At 38.9% G+C, this 14,527-nt stretch overlaps 1 protein-coding gene across 4 annotated transcripts in view; it reads right to left on the bottom strand.

Annotated features, from left to right (window-relative positions):
- The window catches only part of Rusc2 (RUN and SH3 domain containing 2), a 59,412-nt gene extending 46,045 nt beyond the window's left edge, over positions 1 to 13,367 (bottom strand). For all 4 annotated transcript variants that reach the window (XM_078047801.1, XM_021726965.3, XM_013359060.4 and 1 more), the window contains exon 1: positions 13,061 to 13,367. The gene's annotated coding sequence lies outside the window, so the exon portion shown is untranslated. The remainder of the gene's footprint in view (positions 1 to 13,060) is intronic.
- Positions 13,368 to 14,527: the final 1,160 nt, after the last annotated feature.

Here is a 14,527-nt window from a genome sequence, read left to right as displayed (position 1 = left end):
CAACAGAACACAGTGAAAATGAGTCCTCCACATGAATTCATGGGCTGATAAGATTCTCCTTAAAATCTAGATGGAACATCGTGTGGCCCTCCCCAAATCTCGTAACTCTGCTTTAGAAAAGAATCTCTTGCCAGGTGTGGTGACACACACCTGTAATCCCAGCAACATGGGAGGCTGAGGCAGAAGGATTGAGCAATTTAGTAAGACCCTGTCTCAAAATAAAAAATAAAGGAGACTGGGTAATCCCAGCAGTTTGGGAGGCTGAGGCAGGAGGATCATGAGTTCAAAGCCAGCCTCAGCAAAAGCAAGACACTAAGCAACTCAATGAGACCTTGTCTCTAAATAAAATACAAAATAGGGCTGGGGATGTGGCTTAGTGGTTGAGTGTCCCTGAATTCAATCTCCAGTACCCCCTACCAAAATAAATAAGAAAGAAAGAAAGAAAGAAAGAAAGAAAGAAAGAAAGAAAGAAAGGAAGGAAGGAAGAAAGAAAGAAAAAGAAAGAGAGAGAGAGAGAGGGGACTGGGGATGTAGTTCAGTGGTAAAGTGTCCCTGGGTTCAAACTCCAGTACCAAAAAAACAAAAAGCTATCCATCCTCTCTTCTAATTCCTACAACCAGTGTTGTAATTTAAGGCCCTCTCTCAAGACTTCTTTCAAGGGCTAATAATTTAGTCTTTGTGCAAAAATTCCTATGAGCCAAAAATTGAGATAACTGCTAGGAATATAGTGGTGAATAATGCAGCAGTATCCTAGTCCTCAAAGAACTTACCATCTAGCGAAGGAAGGCAGACAAAAAACTGTACAAATAAAATACCATTATAAGCTGTGATAAATACCACAAATAAAAAGTATAGGATAATGAGAGGATCTGATTAAGAGAGTGGGTCAGGGAAGGTCTCTGGCAAAATGATGTTTAAGCTTAGTGTTGCAAGAAAGTTGAAGAGATGAAGAATGAGGAACAACATTCCTCAATGCCAAGGAAAAAGAACTGTCTGACCATTTGGAAAATTAGACTGGGAGGAATACAGATTTGCTAAAGAATTTGGGAAGAACTAGGGACAAATACATAGAAGACTAAACAAACCAAAAAACAGTCATGTATTACAAGTTATGCTACAAATTATGTAGTAATAATACGGGTTCATATATTACCCTATTTGACTTCCTAACCACATGCACATAAATTAACTTGATAAAATGTCTCTTTATTTAAAGATAAATTCCCTGACCCCACATTATTGTTCTGTCCTCTCCAATAACCAGCCTTCATTGGCCAAACATGCTGTCTCCACTTACTTGATTTTCTATTTACTTTTTCTTTTTGGTAGTACTGGGGGTTGAACCCAGAGGCACACTACCATTTAGCTACACGCCTACCTCTTTTTATTACTTATTTTGAGATAGGGTCCTACTCTACTGCCCAAGTTGGCCTCAAACTTTTGATCCTTCTCCTTAGCCTCCTGAGTCACTGGGATTACAGGTGTGCACCACCATGTGGCATCTTTTTTTTTTCTTTCTTTTTTCCCAGTACTAGTACTTGTTATAATGTAGCTCCAAACAAAACCAATGAAAACATAGTGGAAATTATACCCAAATTTTCACAGGGTGATCAAGAAAGTTTTCACAAAGAAGGTCAAATGTCTAGATTCTTATGAATAGAAATATGGGGGGAGTAGTCAGAGAAGGGATTTCAGTCAGGAAGAACCATGTACATAAAAAGAGTTCTTTGGAGATCCAAGCCCAACAGTCCCAGACTCAGGACATTTGCTGAAAGAAGGGAGTACAGAAATTGCAAGATACAACTGAAGATATGACCACATGGAAATTATATAATTCTGTATGTTAAGACTCAGAAACAAATTTAAAAGCATATAAGTATTACCCACAAATATAGTAAAGGGCCAGTATCCTAAAAACTTGTGAAAATTGACAACTAAAAACTAAGATTTTTAAAAATTATGGTAAGAATCATTAGGTTACCATCCTAACAATTTTTTTTTCTCTACCTCTGAGCTATATCCCTAACCCAACCCAGCATCCTCCCGTCTCAGCCTCCAGAGTCGCTAGAATATCGGTTGAGCATCCCTATGCCCATTTCCTAACAAGTTTTTATGTGTAGAGTATTGTTAACTATAACCCCAAAGGTGTACAGCAGATCTCTGGGACTTACTCATCTTATATAACTGAAACATTATAACCACTCAACAGCAACACCCCATTTACCTTTTCTCCAGCCCTAGGCAATCATGATCATACCTTCTGTTTCTATGGTTTTGACTATTTCAAATACTTTATAAAGATGGAATCATGCAGTATTTGTCCTTCTGTGACTTGTTTATTTCACTTCAAACCAAAAACATAAAAACAGGCAGGATAAGAGCCAATACTTCACAGAAGAAAGAACAGAATATAGCTAATGAACTACAAAAAGAGTTAATTTTAAAACAATAAAATACCAGACTGGGGTTGTGGCTCAGCAGTAGAACACTTGCCTAGCACTTGTGAGGCACTGGGTTTAATCCTCAGCACAACATAAAAATAAATAAATTAAAAAACATAGAGGTATTATGTCTATCTACAACTAAAAAAACAAAACAAAACAAAACAACAAAACAATATCATCTTTTGCCTATCAGTTTTAAGACAAAATAATAATAATTAATTCCAGTGAAGATTAAGTAATATTGGTACTTTTATACTTTGCCAATATAAATATATTTTGGTATAACCCTCATAATGAACTTAGAATATTATTGTTGTTGTTGTTATTATTATTATTATTTTTTGTGTGTGGTGCTGGGGATCGAACCCAGGGCCTTGTGCATGCAAGGCAAGTACTCCACCAACTGAGCTATGTCCCCAGCCCTGGGAAAAAAAATATATGTCTATTTTCAAGTCTTAAAAATGTTCAAATCCTTTAACTCAGTAACTCCAATTTCCAAATTCTATTTTAAAAAAACTATCAGAGACAAAGTTTGAGTTAATAAATTATGGTGACCATTGTTTGAAATTATGAGAACAATTGTTTGAATGTGCCATAAGCTATTAAAAATTTGGCTTCCAAGAATTGTTCAATGATATGTTTCATTTTATGCTTGCTTTCACTTTTCAGATTCTACAAAGTGAGCAAATATTTTATCTATAACCAGAAAAGAAAGAGACAAAATATTTTTCAGATATTATTTTTAAACAAAATAGAGAAGTTTTTTTTAAAGTCCCAAGGGAAAATGTGTCCTTCATGTCATCTTTCTTCATAAAAAGACATTTAAATGTAAGCATTTTCTTGGGTAAAGTCTGGGCAGCAAATAGCATTTCCTTAGAACTATTTTCCACAATTTCTTAGTCTTGAATGAGTGGCAGATCTATAATACTAATTCTTTAAAGGAAGAAAACCCAGTATAATATATCATAATTCACACTCTTAAAACAGTGGTGCTATTTTTCTGGTGCATTATGACTTTTTCTAAAAAAAAAAAAAAAAAAAGCCTTTACAGTGACTAAGAGCAGTACTACTCAAAGTGTGGTCTGAGAATCAGCAGAATCATCCTCATATGGGAATTTATTAGGCAAGTAGATCTCATGCCAGACTTACTAAATCAGTATGTCAGGGATGACATAAAAGTTAAAAAGTTTGAAACTACGGTCTAGAGGAAACTGGACCAAGAAGTCAACAAAGGAAATGAGCTGCAGCAACATTCAATACATAGATTTTAAGTGTATGTTTAAAAAATGTATACATCATTTAAATATTCTAAAAACAAAGATTATTTTCATATTTTAAGCTAGAAAGCATGGCTAGAAAAATTCTTAACTCTGCGTTTAAACAGGCTGACAAACTAGCACAGATCTTAGACTAAAAGGGATCTACATTTATTGCTGATTCTATGTAGCTCATTAAATTAAGACAAAGGGCTGGGGCTGGGGTTGTGGCTCAGCGATAGAGCACTTGCCTAACATGCTCGAGGCCCTGGGTTCGATCCTCAACACCACATAAAAATAAATAAACAAAATAAAGGTATTGTGTCTAACCAAAAAACAAATGTTAAAAAAAAAAAAAAAAAGTCAAAGGGTAGCCATAATCCCAGCGGCTTGGGAAGCTGAGACAGAAGGACCGTAGGTTCAAAGTCAGCCTCAGCAACAGCAAGGAGCTAAGCAATTCAGTGAGACTCTGTCTCTAAAATAAAATAAAAAATAGGGCTGGGAATGTGGAACAGTGATTAAGTCCCCTGAGTTCAATCCCTGGTGCCCACCCCCCAAAATTAAGATGAAGCATTTTTGAGTACATATTTTGGTTATTTTTTTTCCTGAAACATAGTTGGCTACTAATGGATATTAACTGAAGATTGGAGAATCCCAAACCCAACCATTTTTCTCAACCTCTTTCTCCCTCGGAGGACTGAGAAGGGAGAGAAGGGGAGGTAGAGAAAAAGAGGGAGATGAAAAAATTAGACTCTAATTCTCCCAATTCCATGCCTTCAATCACAACAGCTCAACTGTTACCTTTTTGTGCACCCTTTCCAGTAAAATATACTTGAACAAAAGAGCTACCCTCTGGATGAAACAAGTTTGAAATTCTCTGTGCTTTACTAGACTGTCATAATCCAATAAAAAGCCAAAGCTTCCTTTTCCCTCATTAGATCAGTGCTCCTGTTAGCTATCTATCTCTACTACCTGGTTGTCAAGAAAGACTCACAGATGTTTAACAGAGCAGTGGTCCTGTTTCCAGGCCTCCCTTCTCCAAGCACTATAGTTAAGAATGAGTAAGATTGTAGGTTGCTGTGTTGGATGCGAGGCAATGAACATTATATAAATCATATGAACTGCAACAAACACTACACTAAGTTACACTAAGAAGTTAATTTATAGCTGTAAGTATAAGGAAAATACTATTTTAAATAAGTAGAATAACTCTTGTACATCCAAATAAGAGAATTGTTCAAAGTAGTTGCTTTGGGAGATTTAATCCATTCCAGCAATGCACCTATTCAAAATATTCCTAGAACTCCTTTTTTTAAGGATGGGTGCAGAAAACCCACCTTGTCAACCCACAAAATCATGAGTGACAACTAACTATAGTTTTAAGCCATTAAGTTTTAACCACTGAACTATATCCCCAGCCAGCCCTTTTAATTTTTGTTTTAAGACAAGGTCTTGCTAAGTTGCTTAAGGCCTTATATTATTATATAATCATATATTGTTATATAATCATAGATGAGACAGAAATGTTTAAGTCACTCTCCTTTAGGGGATATTAAAAGTAAATCATTAGTACCTTACAGAACTCTCAGAAAATAAGATGCTCTGGGTAACAAAATTTGGCTGAATCTTTAAATTAACAGGATACAATAGCATTCAAAGAACAAGAAAAGAACACTTGGGAAGAGAAACAACTCCAGGATGAATGGAACCAGCAGTAGGTCTCCATCTTTCTCTTCAGGGGTTTTTACTTTTTACCTGGGAGTCATCTGAATCCTACCTATGCTGCCTTTAGAAGATTTCTGCTCTCTTTTTTCCTTTTACTTGAGCATGAATAAAAATAACTTTCCATTTTTCCCTAACACTAAATATAAGGCTGTATTTTCTTTTTGAAAGGAATTTTATAAGAAAGGAAACACAAAAGTATAAAGACAGGTAAACAAGTCAAATATAGATTTTGGGATTCTAAAACAAACAAGAATTATCTTAATCCTAAAATAATTAAATTCTGGTCAAAAGTTGACTGGCCCTGTTCTTCTTTCTACCCAGTTATCAGTCCATTTTCCTTGTCCACAGGACCTCACACAAGAAGCCAAAACACAATAGACATTTCAGAGCTCACTGTCTTCACTTTCTAGAAGACAAAAAGACTATCTTATTAGCCCATTAGATCCAAAATTTTCAATTCTGTAAACAAAATACATATATCCAAATATTATTTCAGTTACAGCAAGTGTATTTTTTGGGCATGGTGGTGGACGCCTGTGATCCCAGAAACTGGGGAAGCTGATGCAGGAGGATGGCAAATTGGAGGCTGGTCTCAGCAATTTTTTTTTTTTTTTTTTGTCTGTGGGGGCGGATACTGGGGATTGAACCTAGGGGTAATTAACCACTGAACTATATCCCCAGCCCTTTGCTAAGTTGCTTAAAGCCTCACTAGATTGCTGAGCCTGGCTCTGAACTAGCAGTCTTCCTGCCTCAGCCTCCTGAATTGCTGGGATTACAGGCAAGTGCCACCATGCCCAGTCAGCCACAGCAATTTAGTGAGACTCTCAGCAACTTAGTAAGATCCCTGTCTCAAATAAAAAGGACTTGGGATGCAGATCAGTAGTAAAGTGCCCCTGCGTTCAATTCCTAGTACCAAATAAATAAAAAAATATTATTATTGAATTTAAGTTTTTATAATGATCCACATACAGGAAAAAGTGGGCTAAACCAAGAATTCCAAGGAACAGAGATTTTCTTCCTTATCAAAATTAATTTTTTTTAAAAAAAAATTAAATGTTTTGGTTAAAAATCTTTCTAAAATGTATTATACATTTTTGTTTTATTCAGAGTACGTAGGTTATAATTTAAGTATAAAAACTTTTTCTTTCTTTTTTTGAGACAGGATTTGGCTATGCTGACAGGTCTGGTTTGAACTCCAGGGCTCAAGTAATCTTCCTAAGTAGCTGGGATATAGGCATGTACCACAGCTTTTGGCTTAACTTAACGTTTTCAACATTCCTTGGTACCTACTAAGGATTTGCTTACCAAATCATAAAACCCATAAAGACTATGTGTTAAGAATAAATATAGATTACTTTTGCTAGTTCCATCCAATAGTATTGGATGTCTTAGCCTGAGCAATTAGGCAAAAAAACAAATAAAAGGCATTCAAATTGGATAGGAAAAAATAAAAATTTTTCTGTTCCCAGATAACATAATCTTATTTGTTGACAATTCTAAAGACTCCACAAAAAAGCAGCTAGAGCTAGGCACAGTGGCACATGCCTGTAATCCCAGTGGCTGGGGAAACTGAGGCAAGAGGATCATGAATTCAAAGTCAGCCTCAGCAACTTAGTGAGGCTGTAAGCAACTCAGTGAGACCCTGTCTCTAAATCAAATATAAAAAAAGGGCTGAGGATGTGGTTTGGTGGTTAAGTGCCTCTGAGTTCAATCCCTGGTTCCAAGAAAACAAACAAAACAAAACAAAAAACCTACTAGAATAAATGAATTTTGCACAGTTTGTAGTACATAAAATTAACATATAAAAATCAGTTGTGTTTCTATATACTAATGATAAAACACACTGAATGGGAAATCAAGAAAATTATTTAATTTACAGTAACATCAAAAAGAATAAAATACTTGTGAATAAACTTTAACCAAGGAAATGAAAAGTTTGTACACTGAAAACTACAAAATGTTGCTAGAAGAACTAAAGAGAACACAAATAAAAGCAAAGACGTGCGGTTTTCATGGAATGGAAAACTTAATATTGTTAAGATGTCAGGCTGGGGCTGGGTCTCAGTGGTAATGTACTTGCCTAGCATGTGTAAGGCACTGGGTTCAATAAAGGTCTATCAACAACTAAAAAAAAAATATATTGTTAAGATGTCAATGATGGGGCTGGAGTTGTGGCTCAGTGGTAGAGGTCCTGGATTCAATTCTCAGCACAGCATATAAATAAATGAATAAAATAAAGGTTCATCAACATCTAAAAATATATATAAAAAAAAGATGCCAATGCTACCCAAAATGAACTAGTTTCAATGTGGCTCAGTGGTAGAGGTCCTGGATTCAATTCTCAGCACAGCATATAAATAAATGAATAAAATAAAGGTTCATCAACATCTAAAAATATATATAAAAAAAAGATGCCAATGCTACCCAAAATGAACTAGTTTCAATACAATTCCTATTAAAAATCCCAACATATTTTTACAAAATATTTTTTAAAATCCATTTTAAAATCATATGGAAGCTGGGCATGATGATGCACATTTATAATCCCAGCTATTTGTAAGGCTGAAATAGGAATATCATAAGTTCAAGGCCAGCCTCAGAATTTCAGTGAGACTCTGTCTTAAAACAAAAATAAATAAACAAAGTAAGTAAGTAGGGGCTGGGGTTGTGGCTCAGTGGTAGAGCACTTGCCTGGCACATGTGAGGCACTGAGTTCAATCCTCACACCACATAAAAATAAATAAATAAAATAAAGGTATTGTGTTTGTCTACAATAAAAAAAATATATATTAAAAAATAAAAATAAGTGAGTAAGCACTAGAAATGTAGCTCAGTGGTACAGCACCTTGGTTTTAATCCCAAGTACCGGAAAAAAAAAAAATCATATGCAATCTCAGGTGATCTTAAATAGCCAAAACAACAATCTTGAAAAAGAAAAACAAAATTGGAGAACTTGTACTTCATGATTTTTCTAAACTTACTACCAAGCTAAAGTTATCAAGATAGTAATGGCACTGGCACAAAGACAGATATATAGACCAATGAAAAACAGCCTAGAAATTATATATTTGGTCAAATGATTTTTGACAAGGATGAGAAGACCATTCAATGGAGAAAGGATGGTCTTTTCAAAAAATGGTGTTGAGAAAACTGGATATCCACATGCAAAACAATGAACTTTTATCTTGAATCATGTATAAAAATTAACTCAAAATGAATCAAAGATTTAAACATAAGAACTAAAACTATATTAAAAAAAACTTAGACAATGATAGAAGCTGATGTCACTGAATTTGGCAATGATTGCCTATGATTCAAAAGCACATTCAACAAAAGAAAATAATAGATAAATTGGACTTCATCAACATTAAAATCTTTTGTGCATAAAAGGACATTATCAACAGAGTAAAAACGTAATCCATGGAATGAGAGAAAATGCACAAATCATGTATCTGATGATGGATTATTATCCAAAATATATAAGGAAACTTTATATCTCAACAACAGAAAACAACCCAGTTCAAAATGAAGCAAGGACTTAAAAAGACATTTCTCCAAAGATATATATATATATATATATAATTATAGAAATGCAAATCAAACCACATTAATAAACTACTTTATACCCATTAGGATGTTTTTCTTTTTAAGTCAGAAAATAACAAGTGTTGGCAAGAATCAGAACCATGAAAAATCAGAACCATGCACACTGCTGCTTAGAATAGATAATGATATAGTCACTGTGGAAAATAGTATGGTGGTCCTTCAAAAAAATAAGCATAAAATTATCATGTGATTCTGTAATTACATTAAAACCTGAAAGTAAGAACTTATGTTTGCTGAAGAACATATTTGCACACCCATGATCATGACACCATTATTCATAATAGCCAAAAGGCACAAGTAACCCAAGTGTCCATGAACAAAAAATGGGTGAACAGAATGTAGTGTATAAATACATACACACAGTGGAATATTATATACAATGGAAACTTTTTAGCCTTAAAAAAGGAGGGAAATTCTGATAAAAGCTATAATGTGAATGAACCTTAAAAACATTACCTGCAGTCAAATAAACCAGTCCAAATGGATAAATATCATATGATTCCACTTACATGAGGGTACCTAGAGCAGCCAAATTCACAAAGACAGAAAGTAGAGTGATGGTTCCAGAAACGGAAATGGGGGAAAGTGGGGAGTTAGTGTCCAATTAATTGGTAGAGTCCCAGTTTGGAAAGCTGAACAAAGTGCTAGAAATGGATGATGATGTTTGTACAATAGTGTTAATATACATAATGTTACTTTAACGGTAAGTTTTATGTTACACATATTTTACCATAATTTTTTTTAAAAAGAGTAAATTTGGTACAACAGAGTTTATGCTGAGTTATATTTGTTAGAATCCCACTCCCAACACCCGCCAGCTTTCTCAGAGCAATGTTGACATCTGGCCATTCAAAAAATGCTCTCAAACACAGCCTCATTTGATAGAAGCTAAAATATTACATGCCAGTGTTTGAGTGGGTGTTTTCTGGGTAATCTCAATGCTGAACAATCAGACCATCTTATAGAGCCTACCCTTACCCCAGCATGCAGTGAGCTATCTCTTTAACTGAGTTTTAATAGAATGCACAGTCATTGTGTATGAGTAATAGGAGGAAAAGCGTGAGTTATTGTCCTAAATATTTGCAGGCAAGCCCCAGAGAGAACACATAAGCCTCTCTATGAACTAGGGTTGCCAGATTTAGCAAGTAAAAATATAGGATTCTCTGCTGTTTATCTGAAATTCAAATTTAACTAGGCATCCTGTATTTTATAAGGCAATGATCTGAAGTACTGGAAGTGAGAAGAAAATAAAATAATCTAGAGTGTTCTGTGATTATTGATGTCTTACCTTAACAGGGAGCCTAGACAGGAAAATGTAGAAAGTCCATTAAAAACATACTGGTTAGCCAGGTGAGGTGGCGAAAGCCTATAACCCCAACAGCTTGGGAGGCTGAGACAGGAGGATCAAAGCCAGCCTCGAAACAGCAAGATACTAAGCAATACAGTGAGACCCTGATCTAAATAAAATACAAAATAGTGTTGGGGATGTGGCTCAGTGGTTGAGTGCCCCTGAGTTCAATCTCCAGTACCAAAACAACAACAAAAAAAGTATTGGTTACCAAAAAAATTATATTGCTTAATCCAGCTCAGGAGCCCCTCCTCATGTAGGGTTTCCATGATCTATGACTTACTTTTTAACAGTATATAACTTACTTTATAACAGGATGACAGAAAAAAATCGGAAAAGGATAAATCAATGCTAGAAATGGGTAAGAACACATCCAGCCACCAGTTAAGGCAGGTTTGGCTTCAATTAAGAAGAAAGAAGAAGGAAATAATGGTAGTCCCAAGGCAAAGCAGCAGGAGGGACACACAGGTAACAGGATACCAGGGATACTGATTGGAATTGCCTTCCTTCCACAAAACCTTACTACCGTTAAAATCTACTGAGCCTCTTAAGAAATTCCAATCTCTTTCTATCTTCCTTTTTTCTTTCCTCCTTTGCTCCCTCCTTCCTTCCTTCCTTTCACAGTGCTGGGGATTGAACCCAAGACCTCCAAGCCAGGCAACCACTCTGCCACTGAGCCACACTCAACCACTGTATTTATTTGCTAAGACTTTGAGCCCATGAACAATAATGCTACCACTACTTAGGCAACTACTTCCTACCTTATAAACTCCTACAGTCTTCCGACCATTGTTTCACCACTCAGTAATACCACCTATTTTCCTCTGGACCTGGGCCAAAACTGAGGTCCTTGAACCCTGTCTTATCCTCAGGAAATGCAGTCTTTTCAGATCATCAACAAAAACAGGTTTCAGGCTCTATGTTTCTTTGAGAATTCCAACTTTAAAAGGCCTGTGTTCTTGTTTATCACCAACAATGTCCTACACAGTGGTAATCCTTGCCTGACTATGGTTCAAAGAGACATAAATTGTCCACCTGGCTTAATCATAATTTAGTAGCATTTGGGAAATCAATCTCTCACACTACAGCCTGCATGGAATGTCTATTCCAGCAGTCTCTGAAAAGAAAGGGGTATTCAGAAACTAAAGAAAGGGTAAAATAACTGAGGTTCTTCATTTCTCCAGTTGTCCCAAAGCACAAGCTGACCAGCTCCACTGAGCCAGCTTTAAAGGGCTGTGGCTGGCCTCCAGAATTCTTCCCCAGAGGGAGCAGCTAGTCTCATGGGAAGAGGAGCAGTAACACTGGCAAAGCTCTTTCAAGATTACCTGGGTAGCCTCTAAGGAACTAATTTCTGAAGTCAATCCCCAAAAAACAGATGCTGAATGTTTTCTTTGATATGAGGACGCTGATCCTTAATGGGGATGGTGGGGGGAGCATGGGAGGAATGGAGGAACTTTAGATAGGGCAAAGGGGAGGGAGGGAAAGGGAGGGGGCAGGAGGGAGGGAAAGCTGGTGGAATGAGATGGACATCATTACCCTAAGTACATGTATGAAGGAACGAATGGTGACTCTACTTTGTGTACAACCAGAGACATGAAAATTGTGCTCTATATGTATGACTTGAAATGCACTGTTTTCATAGATAACAAATTAGAACAAATAAACAAATTAAAAAAGAATTTCTGCAGCCCCAGGCCGGCCCGTTTTTGTTTTTTGTAAACAGAAGCAGAAAACAACTGATATACAGAAGCTCTTATGTAAATGAAATTAGATGATTAGATGAAAGAACTGAAGAAAGACTGAAATAATCCTCTAAAAGTTCTTCCTCTCTCCACTTCATATAACTGGAGGAACACCCTTCCCACCAAAGTACTCTGCCCCACCGCCTCTGCATTGGATTCATTCGTTCATCTACTAATAAGATATTTAATAAGTGCTACGATGTGCCAGGCATTGTGCTGGAGACTGGGGAAACAAAGATGAATATTGTAGTCTTTGCCTCCTAGAGCAGTTCCCTGTGTCTGCAAGGGCTGGCCTGGCGGTTCACAGTTGGCCTTGGGCAACGGGATCACTGTGCCCTTCCCGGCAGATGAGGGCAGTACGAAGGAACCGGCAAATTGCCAAGCCAAAGATTTTCTCCAGGTAAAACTGGAAAGAGGGAGAACCAAAGCCTGCTCCGGGTAGAGACCAACTTGGGAAGCAAGAGCCAAAGGCGCGAAGACCCGGGCTGGAATTGGCTGCACCGTGGTCCCCGCTGCAGTCGCGGGCTGCTGTCCCCGGCTGAGTGCCCGTCGGCCGCGCTCTCCTCCCCAAAGGCTTTCACAGGAAATTTAGGTACAAGGATGACTACTGGACGCAAGTCGGTCTCGGGGGTTCTCTGCGGGGACAGTTTGAGAAGACGGTTGGGGACAGATCTGGGGTAGTGCCCAAAAGGCTGAAAGGTGCTGGATATCTGTCTGAGGGTTCCGCGGACCATACAGACCAAGGACTGGGGACCTGATCCACCCAGAGGGTTGGAGACGGCCGGGAGGGTGGGGCTGGGAGGGAAGGGCTAAGGGGCAGGCCGGGGGCGCTGAGGACAGAATGGGTGGGCCGGCAGAGGGCCTGGTCCAAGGGGCCACTTGAAACTTGGGGGCAGTGGGTCTCCAGGATCCCGCCAGCCTCAGAAGAGTCGCTCCTACCTCGCTTCTTGCTTCAGCCTCGTCCTTCCGCGCGGGCGGCGGCTGCAGCGGCAGCGTCTCGCGCCCTGCAGGGGTCGCGTTGCAGGCGGTGCACGCCGGCGTTCCCCTCCTCTCCAGACGGGTTGGAAACGCCCGGTCCCCCCTGCAGACGTGGTGCCGATGGTCCGATCTGGGTTGCCCTAGTGCAGCCCTTCTGGACCGCGCTTTGGTTCGGTCCGCTGGGCCCGAGGTGTTCGCCCAGCTCCCCTGCTCGCGCCTTGTTGGGCGCGCAAGAGTCACGCGCCGTGCTTTCCCGCGAGGGGAGCGGCGAGGCTGCAGCCGTGGCCCCGCCTCCTGAGGCCCTCGCCCCGCCCCTGCGGGCGGTGTCCGGCGTGGTAGTGCTGTTATGTTGCCGGGCGCTGAAACCCGCGGGAGCGTGGGGCAGCGGCCTGGTGGTTTGGAGGGCAGGTTTGTGTGGGCTCCCACCCTCGCCTAAAGCAACGATATTGAATCCTGGCTCGCGTTGTAAGTTCGTGAGGAAGTATAAAGACAAAACAAAGACAAAAAAACAAAACAAAAACAAGGCCTGACCTCACCAGAGACCAATTGACTTAGTCACTGTGGCAGGGTAAGGTGGGGGCTGGGTGTTGCCCAGGCTTTAATTTGGTGGTGGTGGGGGGGGCGGAGTGTTGGGGATCGAATCCAGGGGCGCTTTACCACTGAGCCGCAACCCCAGTCCTTTTTACTTTTGAGACAGGGTCTTGATAAATTGCCAAGATGAGCTGAAACTTGGGGTTCTCCTGCTTCAGCCTCCCGTGTACAGACGTTTGCTAGGGCGCCAGGCAGGCTTTAATATTTTTAAAAGTAACCCATGCATATCCAGGATTAAGAAGTCCCCGAAAATCTGAAACCCCGTGCCTCTCCTCAGGGCAGGATGCCTGTGTCTCCTGTTACTTTTAGCAAGAAGAGGTTGGGGGCGGGGGTCATTCAGCAGATAGTTACTGGAAGTCCACTAAGAAGAAGCCATTCTTATTTTTTTTAATATTTATTTTTTTAGTTTTAGGTGGACACAATATCTTTATTTTACATTTATGTGGTGCTAAGGATGGAACCCAGTGCCTCATGCGTGCTAGGCAGGCACTCTACCACTGAGCCACAAACCCAGCCCAGAAGCCATTCTTATTACCAGATTAAATTGTATTGGCAATTTAATCTGGTAATAAAAATTGAAATCCATAATTTCAATTTAAAAAAAAAAAAAGCCATTCTAGGTTCTATGCTCTAGCATCTGAGACCCCATGCTCTAGGACTCCCAGCCTTGTCTGATCACAGTCAAGGAAGCTAATAAGTGTCACAAGTATGTAATGCATCCTCGGGTTCACAAAGTGATGGTAACTGAGTTTTCTATTTATTTGTGTGTGTGTGTTGGGAACTGAGTTTTGAAGAATGAGTAGGAGGTAAAAGGTTGTGGGGGAATCTGCATGTGCA

Source organism: Ictidomys tridecemlineatus, chromosome 4 (genome assembly GCF_052094955.1).
Source record: "Ictidomys tridecemlineatus isolate mIctTri1 chromosome 4, mIctTri1.hap1, whole genome shotgun sequence".
Taxonomy (NCBI): Eukaryota; Metazoa; Chordata; class Mammalia; order Rodentia; family Sciuridae; genus Ictidomys; species Ictidomys tridecemlineatus.
Note: the sequence above shows the minus strand (reverse complement) of the source record. Positions and strands in the feature narration are given on the sequence as shown.